General features: G+C 44.8%; 1 long non-coding RNA gene across 1 annotated transcript in view; it reads left to right on the forward strand.

The window, feature by feature from the left end:
• LOC134932629 (uncharacterized) overlaps positions 1-21,204 on the forward strand; it is a 135,453-nt gene that overhangs the window by 98,964 nt on the left and 15,285 nt on the right. The window contains exon 3 of the long non-coding RNA XR_010179429.1: positions 18,735-18,994. This is a non-coding gene — a long non-coding RNA (uncharacterized LOC134932629). The remainder of the gene's footprint in view (positions 1-18,734; positions 18,995-21,204) is intronic.

A 21,204-nucleotide genomic window follows, 5' to 3' on the forward strand; every position in this document is an offset into this window, starting at 1 on the left:
TGATAAATTCGACCGTGGGCATGAGAACCACTGGTAAAACAATTCCAGCCATGGGAGTAACAGGAGTAGTACAGCACTACCCTTTAAGCAAACCTGCAGAGATTACGATAGGGCCTTTGCACACAAAGCATTCTTTTCTGCTGGCTGCATCGACTCCGACTAATCTCCTAGGGAGAGATTTATTGTGCAAAATGGGATGTGTCATATATTGTACTCCTGAAGGTGTGTTCTTGGACATACCCGAAAACCACGCTCAGGAAGTGCAGGATATGCTAGACTCCCCAACAAGATTAATGTCACACACTGTTATTGTAAATAGGTGTCCGTCCAAGGTAGAGGAAATGATTTCCCAGATACCGGAATCACTTTGGACCAAGGATGGACAAGACACTGGATTAATGGCAAACGTAGCCCCAGTAGTTGTACAAGTAAAAGATGGTAGGATAGCTCCAAAAATCCCACAATACCCTCGGAAGCCAGAGGTGGAGTTAGGAGTTTACCCTGTAAACAACAGGGCATTCTGGTAAGGACGTCCAGCACTGCCAATAGTCCCATCTTCCCTGTTAAAAAGAGGGGGGAGGGGTTACAGATTAGTGCAGGATCTAAGAGGGATCAACAAAATAGTTGAGAGTCAATTCCCCGTAGTGCCAAATCCAGCTGTCATTCTTATGCAAATCCCTCCCACTGCCAAATTTTTCACTGTGATTGACCTCTGCTCCGCCTTCTTCTCGGTACCTCTGCACCCTGACAGTCAATACTTATTCGCATTTACATACAGAGGAGTACAGTACACCTGGACTCGCTTACCACAAGGTTTCATTGACAGTCCAAGTATTTTCTCACAGGCCTTGCATGATTGTTTACAGTCTTTTCAACCTGAGAGTGGATAAATATTAATACAGTACGTAGATGACCTACTGCTGTGTTCAGATTCACTTGAATCGTCCCTGAGAGATACGAAACAACTCCTGTTTCATCTTTCAGACACCGGACACAAGGTTTCCAAAGACAAGTTACAATTATGCCAGAGCAAGGTAAAATATTTGGGACACTGTCTGACACAAGGACTGAGACACCTCACCGCTGATAGAATTCAAGCAATTCGTGACATGACCCTGCCACAAACCCAGCAACAGGTTAGAACGTTTTTAGGAATGTGTGGGTATTGCCGTAACTGGATCCCAGGTTTTTCCATACTGGCCCTGCCTTTACAGGAGATGGTCTCCTCAAACAAACCTGATCGGATTTCGCACACAGACGAGTCTGAGATGGCATTTGAGAGACTTAAACAGTGCCTAACTCAGACACCAGCATTAGGCATGCCAGATTACGGAAAACCCTTTGAGCTGTACGGAACAGAGAGTGCTGGGTGCGCGGCAGGTGTCTTAACTCAGAAGCATGGTGATGCCAGCAGGCTGGTAGCCTACTATAGCGCTCAGCTAGACACGGTAGCGCGATCCCTCCCCACATGCTTGCGAAGTGTTGCAGCAATAGCATTGCTAGTAAGTAAAAGCGAAGATGTAGTGCTAGGACACAACCTCACAATTCATACACCACATGCAGTGTCAGCCTTACTGAATTCTGCCCAAACCAGACACGTCTCATCAGCGCGGTTTACAAGATGGGAATTGGCATTAATGGCCCCGGTAAACATCACCATAAAGAGATGCAGCGCACTAAATCCTGCAACATATCTCCCAGGTGTGCCTGGACAGGCACAAAGGGTGGAGGATGAGAGTGATGGTGAAGGAGGATTTAGTAAGGAAAATGACACACATGATTGTATAGAATATTTGACCCAAAATTTCACGGCAAGGCCTGACATCAGTGACAACCCACTGGAAGATGTAGATTTTACTTTCTACACTGACGGCAGTTGTCACAGACAGACGGACTCGGGAGACTTGTGTACTGGATACGCAGTCGTAGATGACCAAGGTACCATAGAAGCGGAACCCCTAGGCCCACCACACTCAGCACAAGTTGCTGAACTGGTTGCCCTAACCAGAGCATGCGAATTGGCTAAAGGCAAGTCAGCCAATATCTACACAGATTCTAGGTACGCCTTCGGAGTAGTCCATGATTTCGGGGCCCTATGGCGCCTCAGAAATTTCATGACGGCAGCTGGCACACCCGTAGCGCATGCAGCCCACATCAAAAGACTTCTAACAGCTATACAGGAACCCGACAGAGTGGCTGTTATCAAGTGTAAAGCTCACACGTATAGCCAAGACCCGGTATCACTTGGTAACAGCCGAGCAGACGAAGCTGCTAAATCAGCAGCCAGTACCCCCGTACAGACAGACAGCACACAATTGATGGTATTTAATACTGTAAACACACAGAAATTATATGAAATGCAAAATTTGTGTTCACCACAAGAAAAGGCAGTTTGGAGGTCAAAAGGATATGGCCAGGAGTCCTCAGGACTCTGGACAGATGGACAGGGTAAGCCAGTGGCACCCAGAGCATACCTTCCAAGTCTAGCGGAAGCGGCACATGGGCTGACTCATCTAGGCAAAGAAGGAATGTGTAAGTTGGTAAGAGCTTATTGGTGCGCCCCAGGATTTTCTTCCCATGCGGGTAAAAGAGCGATGACATGTCTCACCTGCTTGAGGAAGAATATCGGAAAGGCAATACCAACAGAGCCATCCCATATCCCTCCTACAGATGGTCCTTTCCAGGTAATACAAATTGATTTCATACAATTGCCACCTTGTAGAAATTTAAAGTATGTATTGGTTTGTATTGACGTGTTCTCAAATTGGGTTGAAGCATTTCCCGCGGCCACAAATACCGCTGTGTTTACTGCAAAGAAAATTGTGCAGGAATTTGTGTGTAGGTACGGTATCCCTAGAATCATTGAGAGTGATAGGGGTACCCATTTTACAGGGGAAGTTTTTCAAGCAATGTGTAAGTTGATGGGAATTAATAGTAAGCTGCACACTCCGTACCGCCCCCAGGCGAGTGCGAAAGTGGAAAGCGTAAACAGCACTATTAAAAACAAATTAAGCAAGGTAATGGCTGAAACAGGATTGTTGTGGCCCGAAGCTTTGCCAATCGTATTATACAGCATCAGAACCACTCCCAGGTCCCCTCTTAATCTGTCTCCTTTTGAAATTCTGTTTGGTAGACAACCCCATGTTATGATTAACCCCCAGGATGATTTGAAATGTAACAATGAAGTAACTGTAAAGTATTTGGTTAAGATGAGTAAGCAATTGAGGAATCAGAATGATAATCTAAAGTTGGTGATTCCTGATTTGCCAGACAGTAATTGTCATGACATTGAACCTGGGGATTATGTAATGATACGGAATTTTCTACGCTCAGGTTGCCTTATTGACAGATGGGAAGGACCATATCAAGTCTTATTGACCAGCACGACAGCATTGAAGGTTGCAGAGAGAGAGACTTGGGTCCATTCGTCTCATTGTAAAAAGGTTGCTGACCCAGAGAGGTCCCGTGATAAAGAACAGACGGTAGAGGTTGTATCACTGGAGTGTCTGTTCCGGGAAGGTTGAGACGACACCTGAGCGCTGAGAATAATAAGACCGGAGGCGTTTGCCGAGCCAGATTTATTTTTCCCTTTTGTTATTTTCTCCAGTTCCCATCTCCCTCCTATTCTCCTTCCCCCTTCTTATTTTTCTCCTTTTCCTCCTATAAGATGGACTTGCCCCAAGAGACTGTGATCCGGATTTTCCTGTTGACCATGATGTTGACCAGAGCAGTCTGTTTCGGTGAGAGTACCATGGAGGTCGAGAAAGGATCTGGAATGGGTTCTGATGACCAGGATGGAGGCGTAGTTTTCCAAGAACAACATAATCACCAAGTAAAGGCGAGTATCAGAAAACGATCTGGTAGCATTGACAATAGAAGGAATTGTGAAGGATTGTTAGCTGAAGAGAACTGCATCTGTAGGCATTGTGACAATATAGTTGAGGATGGGTGCATCAAGAAATGTCAGTCCAGTTTTAATGTCCACATGGACCGGCATCCATTGGGTGACTATCACTCCTTAGTGGGTAAAGTATTAAACCAGACAGACTGTTGGGTATGCTCTCAAGTACCTCAAGGTCATAGCAAATCAGGACTAGTACCATTCCCTTTAACTGTAGGAGAGGTACTTGAGTTAAGTGGTGGGAGGCCGGTGGACAAGAGGTTTAATATCTCTAGTCCTCCTAGTTTGAAGCTCCACCAGTATCATGTGGATAGGTCGTTAGTATGCTTTAACATTTCCAATCCCCGAAAGCCGGGAAATTGGGAAGTGTCATGGAGTAATCAAACCATGACATTTTCATATAGAGCCGATAGAATGCCCATAGACACAGAGCTTATACGCCAGATCGCCAACAGTGGAAAATATTTCCGGTATAGGTACATTCTAGGAAGTAGGACCATGCGAGTTGGAGAAGTATCACCAGGATACTGTGCACATATCGTACAAACTGATACGTGTACTAGACAGATGGGAGAGTTAGGGTTAGGAGATTTCACATGGAAAATTTGTAACATGGTTATGTCATACTCCGTCCCATATGTTCTCCCCGATGATGCATATTTCATATGCGGGAGGAAGGCGTATAAGTGGCTTGCCCCAAACTCAGAGGGATTGTGTTACATTGGAAAAGTACTGCCTGAAGTAATGACAGTATTCCATAACAAAATGAAAGACATTCACCGCTGTGCCCAAGCTCCTTATACTCACACTCATTACGAACACGTCGTTAAAAGGCACCTGATTGAGAGGACAGAGCATCTGGCCTCTGATCTGATACATGAATCCACCGGGATTCAATTCCTACTCGCGTTAGATATCACTCGTACCGCCAGAGGAGTGATAAACAATAGATATATATCTGCGCTAGCGAACTTGTTAGACAATATCACCGAAATGTATGACGACACGTTCAGGTACACTGGGAAAGAGTTACAAGCCTACAAAACAGAGCTGGTTCAGCATAGGATGATTCTCAATTACCTCACAGCAGTGACAGGCGGGTATTGTGTTACCCTAGCAACTCAGTATGGAATAAAGTGCTGCACGTATATTACAAACAGCACCGAGGACCCGGCCGAGGTCATAGACCAAAAGATGGATGACATTTTGCAATTGAAGTGGGAGTTTCGAAGGAAACACAATCTCACACTCGCTGCTGTGGGTAATGAGCTGACCAGTTGGGTGTCATGGTTGAACCCACGAAATTGGTTCTCTGGTTTAGGAGAATGGGCCCAAGGTATTATAATGGACGTAGGGAAATTTCTCCTGTGTATTCTGGGAGTCGTCATATTGGTTGGTCTGATATTTAGATGCGTTCGGGCTTTAACGAAGTGTAAAGGTAGTACCAGAGTGATGAGTCTGAGGAGCGAGGACACTGGAATAACAACAACTAATTTGATTTATGACCCAACGATAGAGACAATGTTGTGATGAAAATGTGAGTCCACGGTCCGTTTCTTTCACCCGTTTCTCCTTTGTTTTCCTCCAAGGTACAAAGACATCCGCTTGGAAGAAGAATTTGACAACCTCTTTTATACAGACCATTGATGAACTATGCCACAAGCCCCCAATATCCCTAGTGACTTTAACTTTTTACGAAAGCCCAATACTTTAGAGACTGTAATTTTATGGACAATGGAACAGCTTTTGCTCGCTATTTATAGCAAAAGCACCGAGAGACATCAGACAACATGTACATCAAGACAAGACATCAGACAAGACCTCAATCGGCGACTGTTTATTTAAACTCACATAGTTTACGACTGCATTTATAACGATTGTTTCTTATCTTCATCTCTACAACCTCCAGGTAGTATCTCACATAGTCGACAGGTGATTCTCACATATTAGCATTCACATGTTCCCCCCCCTTCATGTATCATCAACTAAATGTGCTCCCCCATTTGTTGCAACCAAAAGCCGAAAAGAGCTCGGTAGAGTTTGACAGCCCATCCACAGACCCTTGATACGGGATAAGAAGGATTCAAATGTATACTTCGCAATACCTCGAAGCTTGATTTAGAACACGTACTGCACGATGATACATGACCCCTCAAACATGGATTTCATACACAAATGCTTTTACTGTCTCACTAGGTCATACTTTTCCCACCTTCTCCTCTCCTCCCTTACCCAATCATAAAAAGGTGTTTACATGATGACATATATTTTTCTGTTTTGTTTAGGAAGTGGCAGTTATTGGTGACTGCCAAAGGGTGGACTGTCAAAGTCGAAAAATATCGTTATTCTCATCGCCTTGTACTAACCCCATGCGCTTGCCCGCTGCACGTGCACATTCTCTCCCGTGCGTGCGCATATTCGCAGTTGCGTGACGGCACCTCCACGGTCGTGCGCTCAGGCGCGTGGTATGTGCATTTACGGTAGAGTTTGTGTGCGTCTGGCGGGCGACTCGATCGTTACATAGTTAATCCAAATAATGCATTTTATAGGTTATGGTCCCCTTAATAATATCAGTAAGTTTGTTTAGTGTAACTGGTTCATGGACAGAGAGATCCCTCTTTACATGATACGAAGGGTCAGACAGGTTTTGAGCAGTGGTGTTTAGTATGCAACGGTAGAGTATATTGTTAGTAACATTCCGGTATTAGTTTGAAAGAGATTAATCGCTCCTGCGAATAGTTATGGTTATAAGAAGTTTATGGACATTTACTGTATTTGCAATTCATTATCCATGCGGCGGGAATCCTGAGATTCCCTCCCACCTGAGCAGTATGAAATAGTCACAGCCCACCTGTTTGAATCAACCTATGAACTTTTGTTATAATGTGAAGACAGATTCCTGTGTCCAATGAACAATGAGTTTGTAAGGCCCTTTGTAGTGTACTGTATGTAGTGTATATAAGAACAGCCAGCCAGGGCCAGCTCAGTCTACTCTCCACAACGGTTTTCATCATTGACTAACTAGAGAGCTGGTTCCAGGACTGCGCAGCGATCATTCCCCAGTGTGTACGTTTTTCTCTGTAACCAACTTATTCTCTGTTTGTATTTGCCATACTCTCTCTCTCTCTCTGTTATTGTTTAGGATTGAGAAACTGTTGTATATTGTATAATTTCTGTTATTCTGTTTAGGTGTTTATGTTAGTGCTGTAGTGTATAAGCTGTAACTGTTTTCCCCTTTTACATACTAAAATCATCTAGATAAAGGTTTTGGAACCTTACAAGGTATTGTGTGTATCATTACATTGCTATGGGTATTCGGAGCGTCTCAATCGCTGAAGCAGCTTTTATATTAACAAGGTTAAGAAGCGTTTTATCATTACAGTATAAGTATATCCCTTCATTGTGTTGCATACAAGGTTTACTGTGTGTCATCCTGTGAGCGTCTGCGCCGCTTGTGTTCCTCTTGTGGGCACAGCGTCCGCTACGCTAGTAGCATAGCATTACGGTACTCGGACCGCCTATAGCGTGCTCGATACCCAGCGTAAGCCGTGAGCGAACGTGCCGCTCGTGCGTCTCGACCACGGCCTAGCGTCTGCTACGCTAAGTGCGTACCCTAACGGTACCCCGTACGCCCATTGCGTACTGAGTCTCTTACCAATATATAGTGAATGCTATAAGATAAATAATTAGCTTTATCACCATGGCATGGAAAAAAGTGATATTTTAATGCCAAAGCAGAATATTGTATGCAAGCAATCCCTAGCTGGTGTCAAGGAAATGTGGATCCATAAGACCAGAAGCTGAAAGATTAAGGGTTAATTCTTCCTAAGCTGTATTGCTAAGACCAGGGAGTACATAAAGAACTAGCCATATGACTCCATGATAACACTTACATAGAAATATAGCAAATCTGTTGTCACAACTGTTCACTGAAAGACCTTGAAAAAGTTGATGACCCAGGTCAGTTGTATAGAAATGAAGGATAATGGGGGTAATACAGACTTGATCGCTGCTGTACATTTTCGCGGACGATCAGGTCCAAACTGCAAATGCGTATGCACCGCAATGCGCAGGCGCGTCGAATGGGTACAAAGCGGATCTCCGCTCAGCAATGGGTTTGTGCGATGGATCCGTTCGCATGGGCGATCGCAAGGAGATTGACAGGAAGAAGGCGTTTGTGGGTGTCAACTGACCGTTTTCAGGGAGTGTCTGGAAAAACGCATGTCCATGCGTTTGCAGGGAGGGTTTCTGACGTCAATTCCGGTCCCAGATAGGCTGATGTGATTGCAGCAGCTGAGTAAGTCCTAGGCTGCGCAGAGACTGCACAAAATATGTTTGTACAGCTCTGCTACACATGCGTTCGCACACTTGCACAGCTAAATTACACTCCCCCTGTAGGCGGTGACTATATGATCACAGCAGTGCAAAAATAGCTTGCTAGCGATCAGGTCTGAATTAGGTCCAATGTCTCCTCCTTAACAGGTGACACTTTTTCTCACTGGTCATATAGTCCATTTTTGCTTGTACTAAAAAATAGCAATGTGCTCAGCATAAGCAACTAACTTCTATTAGGGTATAATGTGTAAATAGGGCTACTCAAGATTGTTGCCATATTTGGACTGTAACATGCCTATTTAAACCTGCTATAACCCATGCAGAATTTGTCTCCTTTCTGTCATGCTTTGTTTTGGCTCTGAACTTGGAGTATGGATCTGGTTAGTATTGGGTCCAAAAGTGTTGAATGAGAAGCTTGTAGGTCTGATGTACTGTAATCTCTATACATGTAATCAGGGTCGGTGCTAGGGTGTTTGGCGCCTCCCTGCAAACTATACATTTGCGCCTTCTCTCCCATACTTAATAAAGGGACAGTGTACGCAGAAGGCATGTGCCGTAAAAAGGGGTGTGATCTTACGAGGAAGGAGCAGGCCCACACAATAGTACCTCCAATTAAAATTACGCCACACAGTAGCACAATCTTTTTTACATAACACTGCATGAAGTTCCGCTGATTCATATTACACCACATAGTAGTGTCCCTTATTACGTCACACAATAGTACCCCTTATACACAATTCCCACAGTAATGTCTCTTAAACATGTTACGCCACACAGAAATGCCTCTTATACATGTTACACCACACAGTAGTATCCCTTCACATTACATCACACAGTTGTGTACCTTATACACATATTGTCCACAGTAGTAGTGTCCCTTCTAATGTTAATGCCCACAGTAGTAGTATCCCTTATAAACATAATGCACACTGTAGTAGTGCCCCTTATATACATAATACCACATAGTAGTGCCCCTTACACATAATGACCACAGTAGTAGTGCCGCTTACACACATACAGCACAGAGTAGTGCCTCTTACACATAATGTCCACAGTAGTACTGCTGCTTATGCACATAATGTCCACAGCAGTAGTACCTCTTTTACACATAATGCCCACAGTACTGGTGCCCCTTATACATGAAGCCCACAGTAGTAGTGCCCCTTACACATAATGTCCACAGTAGGGAAGGGAAGATCAGGAGCAGTGCTGATGACTGAAGTGCCTGCCGCTGCTGCCTGTATTTCATATAGGTGCAAAGAAGATGGGAGGTAGGAGAGGGGAGGCCAGAGGCAAATGCAGGATAATTAATGCAGCAAATGCTGGAGTAAAAAGTCTATGGCAGGTGAGGCAGTGCCTCCCATCCTATCTTTTCTGCACATATCTAATCAAAACTCACCAAATTTCTATTAGTATATCCTGCTGCACCTGTGTATAAATATATAAGCCCTGTTGGCTTATATATTGTGTGTACCTATACCTTACACGGGTTCAGTATGGTATGCCGGCGCCGGGAGCCCGACCGCCGGCTTACCGACAGTGTGGCAGGTGCAAATGAGCCCCTTGCGGGCACGCTGCGCTCGCCACGCTACGGGCACGGTGGCGCGCTACGCGCGCTACGCTATTTTATTCTCCCTCCAGGGGGGTCGTGGACCCCCACGAGGGAGAATAAGTGTCGGTATGCCGGCTGTCGGGATTCCGGCACCGGTATACTGTGCGCCGGAATTCCATCAGTCGGCATACTGAAGACCAACCCCTTACACATGTTAATGTTAGTTCATATTAGAGTATAGTTGGCTGATTAAGCCTGGCTGATTGATACAGGGTGTAGGACTCTAAGGGAGTAGGCTCAAAGGGAGAAGATATATAATTTTAATATCAAAGCCTGACTTAGCCTGGACGAAAAACTGAAAGAAAACTTCAAACAACACATACAACAACAGATGAACTACTTATCAATATCAACTGTATATGCAAATTTATCACCCTCCAACTTTCACTCTGTGAACACTATGCAACCCATTTGCAGAAAGGAACATATGTAAGATCAAGTTTCCATCCATAATCAGGATCACAAAGATCTTCTTTGGGACAATTGGGAGTTCATCTTCTTATCACACCTAACAACTCCTGTCTGTGTAACCTGGACAATAAGCACTGTATGTCCATGTTTTTTATAACGCACTTACAACTTTTAATTTCTCCTTCAGTTACTTGTATGCTTATTTGCAGTATTCACAAACATCTTCATGCACATGCTGAACCTATATCATTTTGGGGGTAATTCCAAGTTGATCGCAGCAGGAAGTTTTTTAGCAGTTGGACAAAACCATGTGCAGAAAGAGTTAGATTTGGGTGGGTTATTTTTATTTCTGTGTAGGGTAAATACTGGCTGCTTTATTTTTACACTGCAAATTAGATTGCAGATTGAACACACCACACCCTAATCTAACTCTCTCTGCACGTGTTAAATCTGCCTCCCCTGCAGTGCACATGGTTTTGCCCAACTGCTAAAAAATTTCCTGCTGCGATCAACTTGGAATTACCCCCTTTGTCTTTACACACCTGCAAATCCAGTCCAAACTACCTTTGCTTCTTGCTAACTGTCTCATGTCTTCTCATTTCTAACACCTCCTTCTACTTCAATTTCTGCAACCACATAAACTTTCTGCTGTAACCAAATTACTGCCACTGAACACTTCCAACAGTGTACTTTCACCTGTATTACTGCTATCATACTGCTTTGTTCATCTTATTGTACATCCACCACTCCTATTTCAAAATTGATCATACTATTTACCTCCTCCACACTACAGTATGTCTTGCCTGTCACTATCACCCCCAGAGGCGGATTGGCCATAGGGTCTACAGGGAAGATTCCCGGTCGGCCGACGCACCCGTGGGGCCTGTTTTGTTTGAGGACATGTGGTCCTATTTATAGACATAATGAATAAGATGCCAAACAATTTGCATATATGAAATTGACTTTGCCACTTAGCCTGTGATTGCAGATGATCTAGTGTATGCTCTGTCTGCCTGCTTGGCTGACATATAAGATTGAGTGGATAGTGATTGGGATATGGTTGGTGTAATAAGCAAGAAAATATATCTTTCTAAAGAATTATATAGTTTCCTGCATTCTAAAGGTGTATCATATAATGTGCTCATAACATTTAATTTTATTTCCTTTTAACTTCCCCTTGATGCTGGACATCCCCACTATCTGGAAAGTCTTGGGGGGAGGGTGCTGCTTTCATGGCCCATGGCTAGACCTTACACCTCTGGTCCCCAAGTGAGGCCACTAGTACAAATTTTTTCCAGGGCTGCTTTTTGTTCCCAATCTGCCCCTGATCACCCCCCAATACTCCTTGTCTGCCCTATACTTTTCTCTGTCCCCTGCTCCCACCTCTATCCTTCTCCCCTAGTCTCTTACATTTCCTCCTCTCTCCCCTCCTTTGTTTCCCATCCACTCCACTGCCTCACTTTCACTCCTCCCCTGATACCCCACTGTCATTCACCTCTACCCTACCTTTGGCCCAATCGTCCACCACTCTGCCCTGCTTCCTCCCTCCTCTACCTATCTCCCCTCATACCACTCTGTACCACACTTTACTCCCTTCATACTCAACTGCTGAAGTGTCCCTTCCTTGCCCTGGAGCCAGCACCCTCACTACACCCTCTGTATCCTTGTCTTCTAAATCCATCTCACCTCATTGCGATAGCAACCCTGATAATCTCATTCACATCAATCCCTGAGACTCTCTCCCTCTCTCCTGTGCCCTCTGGAATGCCAGATCTGTCTGTAACAAACTGGTCCCCATGACCTTTTCATCTCAAATTCCTTGCATCTCCTAGCCATCACTGAAACCTGGATTACTTCCTCTGACACAGTTTCTCCCACTGCTCTCTCTGCTGGGGGTCTCACATTCTCACACACACCCCGACCTGGGGGTCACCACGGTGGTGGTGTTGGGCTAATACTACCCTCTAGCTACTTATACCAACTCATACCACCAGAACCATCCCTTACATTCTCTACATTTGAGGTGCATGCCATACGCCTTTTCCAACCTGTTCATCTTTGAGTAGCTGTCATTTACTGCCCCCCTGGCATGCCCTCCAAATTCCTTGACAACTTTGCTTCCTGGCTGCCTCACTTCCTCTCTTCTGACATTCCCTCCATTATCCTAGGTGATTTCAACATCCCTATCGATAACCCCACAAAATCGCCTGCCTCTAAACTCCTTAACCTCACCTCTACTCTTGGTCTCTCCCAGTGGACCTCCTCCCCCTCCCATGTGAGTGGAAGCTCACTGGATCTGGTTTTCACTCACCGCTGTGATCTTTCTGATTTCTCTAACTCCCTGTTCCCCCTCTCTAACCATCACCTGCTCACTTTAAACCTATCTCTATCTGCTTCTCCATCTTTACCACCTAAGACTACCATCACTAAGCGTAACATTGAGGCTATTGACACCATTTCCCTATCTTCCATGTTTGACTCACTGCTCTCTCCTATTCTCTCTCTTTCATGCCCTGAACAAGCTACCTCCCTTTACAATGCATCCCTTACCTCTGCTCTTGACTCTGTCGCCCCACCAACCACTATTCACCCTCGCAGATCGACACCTCAACCCTGGCACACCAAATGCACCAGATATCTGCAAAAATGCTCACGTACCGCTAAACGTCAGTGGAGGAAATCGCGCAATAAGGCCGACTTCCTCCACTACAAATTTATGCTCTCATTCTACTTTGCTGCACTTACCCTCTCAAAACAGTCTTACTTCAAAAACCTCATCTTCTCCCAATCCTCAAACCCCAGGCGCCTCTTTGCCACTGTCAACTCGCTCCTCTGCCCACCCCTGCCTCAACTCCCCTCTTCGCTTTCTGCTCTTGACTTTGCCACCTACTTCACATCCAAAATTGACTCCATTCGTCAGGACATAACATCCCACCAGAACCTGAGCAACCTCCCTCCTCCATTTCTCAACCCCCCCCTCTCCTTCCCTCCTACCAACTCTGACATCTTTCTTCCCTGTATCTGGAGAGGAAGTCATGGTCCTCATCCGGTCCTCACCCCCCTCCACCTCTCCACTTGACCCTATTCCCTCCCGCCTTCTCTGCTTCCTCTCTTCTTCTGCCTGTTCCCATCTTGCCCATCTACTCAATCTCTCACTCTCATCAGGCACAGTCTTTTCTGCCTTCAAGCATGCACTTGTCTCCCCTATTCTTAAAAAACCTACACTTGATCCAACAATCTCTCCAACTACCATCTCTCTTCTCCCTTTTGCCTCCAAACTCCTTGAGCGTATTGTCTACAACCGCCTCACTGTCTTTCTTTTTTCCCACTCACTGCTTCACCCTCTCCAGCCTGGTTTCCATCCTCAGCACTCCACTGAAACTGCCCTCACGAAAGTCTGCAATGACCTCCCTGCTGCGAAATCCAGGGGCCACTACTCTCTGCTTATTCTCCTTGACCTCTCTGCTGCTTTTGACACTGTAGACCACCCTCTCCTCCTGCAAATCCTTTACTCCCTTGGTTTGCGTGATACTGCTCTCTCCTGGCTGTCCTCCTACCTTTCTGACCGTTCCGTCTCTTTCTCCTCTCATGACTCCACCTCCCCCCACTTCCTCTACCAGTAGGTGTCCCCCAAGGTTCTATTCTTGGGCCTCTCCTTTTCTCTCTCTACACATCCTCATGAGGTGAGCTCATTAGCTCTTTTGACTTAAAATATCATCTCTACGCTGATGATACTCAAATCTACCTTTTCTCCCCTGACCTCTCCCCTGCTCTCCTCACTCGTATCTCCAACTGTCTCTCTGCTATCTCCTCCTGGATGTCCCAGCGCTTTCTTAAACTTAACATGTCTAAGACTGAGCTGATCATCTTCCCTCCCTCCCGCATAACCTCACCTCCCACAATTTCATTATCCATTGATAGCACAACTGTCTCCTCTAGCCCCCAAGTGCGATGTTTTGGAGTAATCCTTGACTTCTCCCTCTCCTTCAAACCACACATTCAGTACCTGTCAAAAACATGCCATTTCCACCTCAAAAACATCTCCAGGATCAGACCCTTTCTCACCCAGGATGCTACTAAGACCCTCATTCACTCACTGGTCATCTCCAGATTAGACTACTGCAATCTCCTCCTATCTGGCCTCCCTCAAAAATGCCTCTCTCCACTTGAATCTATCCTCAATGCTGCTGCCTATCTCATCTTCCTCACCAAACGTACTACATCCACATCCCCTCTCTTGCAGGACCTTCACTGGCTACCCTTCCCAGTCAGAATCCAATTCAAGCTTCTCGCACTCACCTTCAAAGCCCTCACCCACTCTTCTCCCTCTTACATCTCTGACCTTATCTCTCTTTACATTCCCACCCATCCTCTTCGCTCTGCTAATGCACGCCATCTCTACTGCCAACTAATTACCTCCTCCCACTCCTACCTACAAGATTTTGCACGTGCTGTTCCCTATCTTTGGAATGCTCTACCTCACCCCATCCGACTCTGCACCTCTCTACAAAACTTCAAACGGGCTCTCAAGACCCACTTCTTCACCAAACCCAGTCAACTCTCCTCCTAACCCTCTTGTCTATGCTCACTGTCTACCCCATCTGTGTCACTCTGGTCTGTTAGCCCCTCACCTTTTAGATTGTAAGCTCACAAGAGCAGGAACTTCTTTCCTCATGTGCCTTTCCTTTTCTTACTTACACTATCTTATACTCCATACTCCCTTTGATGGCACCTAACCCCGGGTTTTTTATACCTCCTATTTTGTCATGTACTGTAAGTGTGGTTTTCTTGTTTGCTCATTTTATTATGTACTGTGTAATGGGCGCTGCGGATCCCTTGTAGCGCCATATAAATAAAGGATAATAATAATAAAAATAAATCTGGCTCTGGTACAAGCCAGTACCTTCCGAGCCATTTACCTCACTGCACGTCCTTGGAGATGATGACAGGGAGATATTAAGTGACAGGGAGATAGAAGGTGTCAGGGGAGGGTGACAGGGAGATAGTGGGTGATGGAGATAGTGGATGATAGGACACAACCGGCCTCAACTCCATTACACCCCCCACCCCCGAAGAAAGAATTACAGTAAACAGGTCCTGAAACATTGATAACACAATGCTGATTGTCTTTTTTTTTTAAGTCACTTGGAGTGCCACCTGCACGGATATATATATATATATATATATATACACACAGACATATACAGAATTGGATCCAATTCCAAGCAGCAACACTCACAGCATTTGAAGAACGACAGGAACTCAGCGGTTTTTAGCAGTTCCTGTCGTTCTTTGAGAATGCTGTGAGTGCTGTGTTTTGGAATTGTGTATTATGCAATCAATACAAAGGACACCCGGCTGAGTTGCAGTGTAGGAGGGGAGAGTGCGATCTTGGACAGTTGTGTGTGTGTGTATATATATATATATATATAACAATGGAGGGTTCCTTCAGCTATAACAGCATGTCCCCTAGCTGCATGAAAGGAACCAGGCGGCACTCCAATATAACTGGTAAAAGATAAAAATCGCAAGAATACACTTGCAACAGGAGCATTCATAAGCAATTAGAAAAAAATCAAGGATTTCAAAGAGTTAAACTCACTATTGAGATTACCTGGCTGCCCTGAACACAGACAGCTCCCATGCAGCATGTATCGGGGAAGTGCACAGAGAACGGAAAGCAGGGAGAATGTTCCTTGCCTCATATCACAGTTCAGGAGCATTAACGTAAAGTACAGTGACAGAGGAGAGAGTTTCTGACAGCCTGTGCGGACAGAGATGCAGGCTGTTAGTGTGTGCGCTCCTGAGAGGAAGTGATGGGAGATCAGTGTGTGAGCTGACTGAAGAGCTCCTAGCCACATTTCATCATGCTGTTGGCAGCAAGAGCACAGAGAGCAGAGAGTAGCAGAGCAGGGAGAGCGCCTCTCCAGACCAGCTCCTTCCTGCTTTGCAGACTCTGCTGAGTGGGTAGCGACAGGCCTGCATTTAATGAGAAATGTGAATATGAATGAACTGTAGTATAGGTTCTGTCAATAGGTGGTGCAGTAAGGCACCCATGAAGACGATGTTGAATTGGTGAATTGCAGAGAATAGTGGAACAGTCGATTAACCGGTCTGGAACCAGATTGGTACTGTGGTAACTGAAATATGTGAAGCTTTTCTTGAGAAAGACTTGAACTGGAATGATGGATTGACACAGTGAATTGACAAGGCCTGGAACCAGAATGATACTCTATAGTACAATGATAATTGCAGGACTGCATAGAAATCTGGAAACTGGATTGGATGGCAACGATTATGGACCTGGACCAGAACCAGGAAGGCAGAATCAAATGGGAACTGACTGTGCAGTCTGTGGAAAGGCCTGCACAGGTGTAGATACAGGTTAGGTGTCAGAATTGCAGCAGTAGGGAAAACTGCACCATCTGGGAGCACAGGTTAGCTTCACCAAGTAAGGACTGGGTTAGACAGCAGTAGCGGTGCAGTAGGATGGCAGAACTGCACCGCTTTAGGAAACACACTAAAAAGTAGCACAGAAACTCTGAGTAGCTTAATTTAGTGGGAACTGAGCTTAGATATTACACAGTCAATTTGGAGGAGCTACTGCTGTGGATTTATACCCCTGGGTGTGTCGAGAGTAATTGGACAGATTCAGGTGGTACAGGCGAGTGTTGAAATAAATAACCTAAGGTATTTTGTAAAACATAAGAGTTCACAGGCATCTTAGGAATATTCAGTTTATCCTAAACAAGGGTTTGAGTAATACTTAGCTACTAGCTGTTGTTGTTTTTTTAATATGTTCATGAACTTTATTCGGCTCTACTTCACACACAATTCCTGCTGTTTGCAGAAAAAAAGAATATACATGTTCCAGGGACATAATTTGTAACTATGCTTCCTAAAAATGGAATACTGTAATATTATATACATGTGCTTGGGATCGGGAGACCAGCAGTGAAGATGCCAGCAGTCTAAATCCCAAAGGCGGCTTCCTGACAGTTAGTAATCCTAACAGGGGTGCAGCAGGAAACAAACTCTAACCCTCCCCCTAACCCTCTGTCCCTGCAGCCTAACCCTAACCCACTTGGGCATACTTATGTTCAGGATCCAGACGGTCGGTATTCTGGTGCCGGCATTCCTGCAGGTGTCGGGATTCTGTTGCCAGCATCATGGCTGTCAGGATCCAGAACACAGACATTGTGACTACATCTTGCTGGGGCTATATCTACACATATATACGGTACATGTATATATTTAGGTTGAATGTAATTTTATAACAGCATTTTAAATCAGCCATTGTCTTTGTAGCCACTCCTTTCAATTGTCAATTTCCATAAGTTCGGATAATACTTAGTGCTTAAATATCTAATATAGTTGCACGCATATAATAACCTCCCTATTGAAAGCTGTAATGCTTTCTGATTTTATTACAATTACTTTTTCGTCTCAGAGGGAAGAATGTAGAGATATACATGATTTTGGATACAAATGATTGTCGTTTAGTAATATGTTTTACAGTAGCTCTAACACAAGTCTGTAAAGTTTTGAAAGATGATTTGCAGTCATAAGGGTCACGTAGCTGCACATAAGCCAGTAAAGTTGTGTAAGCTTCAAAAGACCAGTAAAAATAAATGAAAGAAGGAATGTGTATTGATTTATATGTATGAGAAGAAATTGTGAAATGTTAAGACCAATTTGTTATGATTTTGGAAAATTCTTTTTGAAAATATGTGATTTTAAGACACACTTGTTGATGATGTTAAGGTTGTTATAAAACTATTGAGCACACTAATAAGATCTAAGGGGGTCATTCCGAGTTGTTCGCTCGGTAAAAATCTTCGCATCGCAGCGATTTTCCGCTTAATGCGCATGCGCAATGTCCGCACTGCGACTGCGCCAAGTAAATTTGCTATGCAGTTTGGAATTTTACTCACGGCTTTTTCATCGTTCTGGCGATCGTAATGTGATTGACAGGAAATGGGTGTTACTGGGCGGAAACAGGCCGTTTTATGGGCGTGTGGGAAAAAACGCTACCGTTTCCGGAAAAAACGCAGGAGTGGCCGGAGAAACGGAGGAGTGTCTGGGCGAACGCTGGGTGTGTTTGTGACGTCAAACCAGGAACGACAAGCACTGAAATGATCGCAGATGCCGAGTAAGGTTGAAGTTACTCAGAAACTGCTACGAGGTGTGTAATCGCAATATTGCGATTACTTCGTTCGCAATTTTAAGATGCTAAGATTCACTCCCAGTAGGCGGCGGCTTAGCATGAGCAAATCTGCTAAAATCCGCTTGCGAGCGAACAACTCGGAATGACCCCCTAAGCACATAACTATTTTCAAGTACTTTAAATACAAATGTACAAATTAATAAAATAGTTTAACAAATTAAAATGAAAAAGGTATAAATGAATTTAAGATTTGCATCTTGTACAGCAGATGGACAATCATTGCATTTTCTTATGCTACATGTTTTTAGTCCACAGGAGATCTCCCCCCTAGAAGCAGGAAATGAAGTCAGCTAGGAAGCTGAAGGGCAGTGACACAGCACAAATGACAAGCCAGCAGCAACAAAGTCCCTTTTTCTCACATTACCGCAGATCGCTTATGATATGATGCATCTTTATAAAACTACTATGACTTACCTACCTGCTGCAGAGGTTTGTTCCATTGATATAGCCTGGGAGAACAGTACCTGATACAACATCACACCTTCCTGCTGCAGAGCTTGCATCTCAGGTGATATAAAAAAATGTCATTTAACTTCAAAAAGTAAGACATGTATGAGTTTATTTAGTGGGTATAAAGTGTTTAGAAATAGGCAGAGGTGTGGCCTGTAGCCATGGCAACAGCTAGTAGAACTGCTAAGAAGCAGGAATAAGTCTTTAGGTATGGGCTACCTCAAATTATATCCTCAGCCCTTTGTACACATTTTACAGGATGGTTATTCAGAGAAATGTGTGATATGATTGGCATAAAGCAAAATCTTCATGTGCCTTATCACCCACAGACAGTCCAGTGGCAGGATCAGGAGGATTAATCAAACTATAGAGACTATGGGGGTCATTTCAAGTTGTTCGCTATATTTTATGTACGCAAGGAGCGTATGCACAGCTGAGAACACTTCGCACGAATGCAAACAAACGCCCACCACGCACTACTGCAAACGAGCATGCAGTAATGCACAAAGTAGGTGTGCATTACTGAGCATCGCATGATAGCGAACCGTTCGCATGACTGCCAAACGTATCGTTAGCAACACATACACTAACGTACATGTGCTATACCTTGGCAGACTTGCACACGGTTTCGTTAGCTTGCAAATATTCGCACAGTGCTAAGTTTTTTTTGCTAAATATTTCATCCCATCCCTTTCTCAATTTTAAAACCAATTAGGCTAAGGATTAGTAATGTGATTGTCCAATTAAGTGTTCAAAGTCTTCAAAAGGAAGAGTTTGTCCACCTAATTGCACAATAACAATCCGCAATGAAGGTTTAAAATGTGGAGTGCTAAAGTACCAAACAATTAGCTTCTAACTGTCATGCCTTTGGTATTTAAGTGTCAGCTAGGAGTTGATTATTTAGTCATTTTTCACTCTTCATTTTAACCGTTTGCATGTGTGGAAACATATCTAGATAAGCAGTATGTTATTTTAATTATACAGATGACAACACACCAATTCTGCCTTTTAACTTTTTATTTTGCAAACATGTTTTTTTTTAACAGTATTTTCATAAACTTCATTTTTTCAAAAGGGCTTTCAGAGCCACTATTCCTGCTAGTAAGCCACGGCTGTGGTGCGCCATCCTGTCCAAGATGGTATACATTGGCACATTGGGATCTCCATCTGCAGCATCTGTAATGAATGTAAACAATAGAAAATTACATTATCACATTAGGCAATATAGAAGCAAGGCACAAAACACACTTTAACTAGCTAGGTCAGGGATGTTGAACGTTTGGCCCTCCAGCTGTTGATGAACTATACATACCAGCATGGCCTGCATTTTTTTATGCTAAAACAGGAGCCTGCCACGCTGGCCTGTCTACTTCACCCACATCTGGAGTGTGCATGGTTCACCATTTGTGTTCTATGTCCAGGGTCAGCAAACTGCGTGTCGACATCTGCTGTGGAACTACAGATCCAAGCATGACCAGACTCAATTATAGCATGCCTTAAACCATACGCTGAGACAGGGGATGTTGGAATGTGTTTCAGCATAGCATTTGCATGGACCCAGTTTGCTAACACATGTAGTTGAATATACATTTCAAACTGCTTACAATTACATTTCTGTTTCACAAATTACTTACTCCCCCTCTGATGCCGGAAGAGCACCCACCACCTCGTCAGGGGCCTCTACTGCCCACTCTTCAGGGTCACATGACATGGCTGAAGGTGGTTGAAAGGGGATGGGAGGTTGGATGGGGAAAGGAGGTTGGATGGGGAGGGTTTTTGAGAGGGATGGTCAGATTGAGAGGGGGAGGGGGGTTGAGAGAGGTGGTCAGATTGAGAGGGGCAGGGTGTTTGAGAGGGGTGGACAGATTGAGAGGGGGAGTGTGTTTGAGAGGGGTGGACAGATTGAGAGCAGGAGGGAGGTTGAGAGGAGTGGTCAGATTGAGAGGGGGAGGGGGGTTGAGAGGGGGGGAAGAGCGAGAGGGGAGGGTGTTGAGAAGGTGGAAGAGTAAGAGAGGGAGGGGGTTGAGAGGGGGGAAGAGTGAGAGAGGGAGGGGGGTTGAGAGGGGGGGAAGAGTGAGAGAGGGAGGGGGGTTGAGGGGGGTTGAGTGAGAGAGGGAGGGGAGTTGAGAGGGGGGGAACAGTGAGAGGGGGAGGGGGATTGAGAGGGGGGAAGAGTGAGAGGGGGAGGGGAGTTGAGAGGGGGAAGAGTGAGAGAGGAAGGGGGGTTGAGGGGGGGAAGAGTGAGAGAGAGAGGGGTTGAGAGGGGGG

The sequence above is a fragment of the Pseudophryne corroboree genome, chromosome 6 (genome assembly GCF_028390025.1).
Source record: "Pseudophryne corroboree isolate aPseCor3 chromosome 6, aPseCor3.hap2, whole genome shotgun sequence".
Classification (NCBI taxonomy): Eukaryota; Metazoa; Chordata; class Amphibia; order Anura; family Myobatrachidae; genus Pseudophryne; species Pseudophryne corroboree.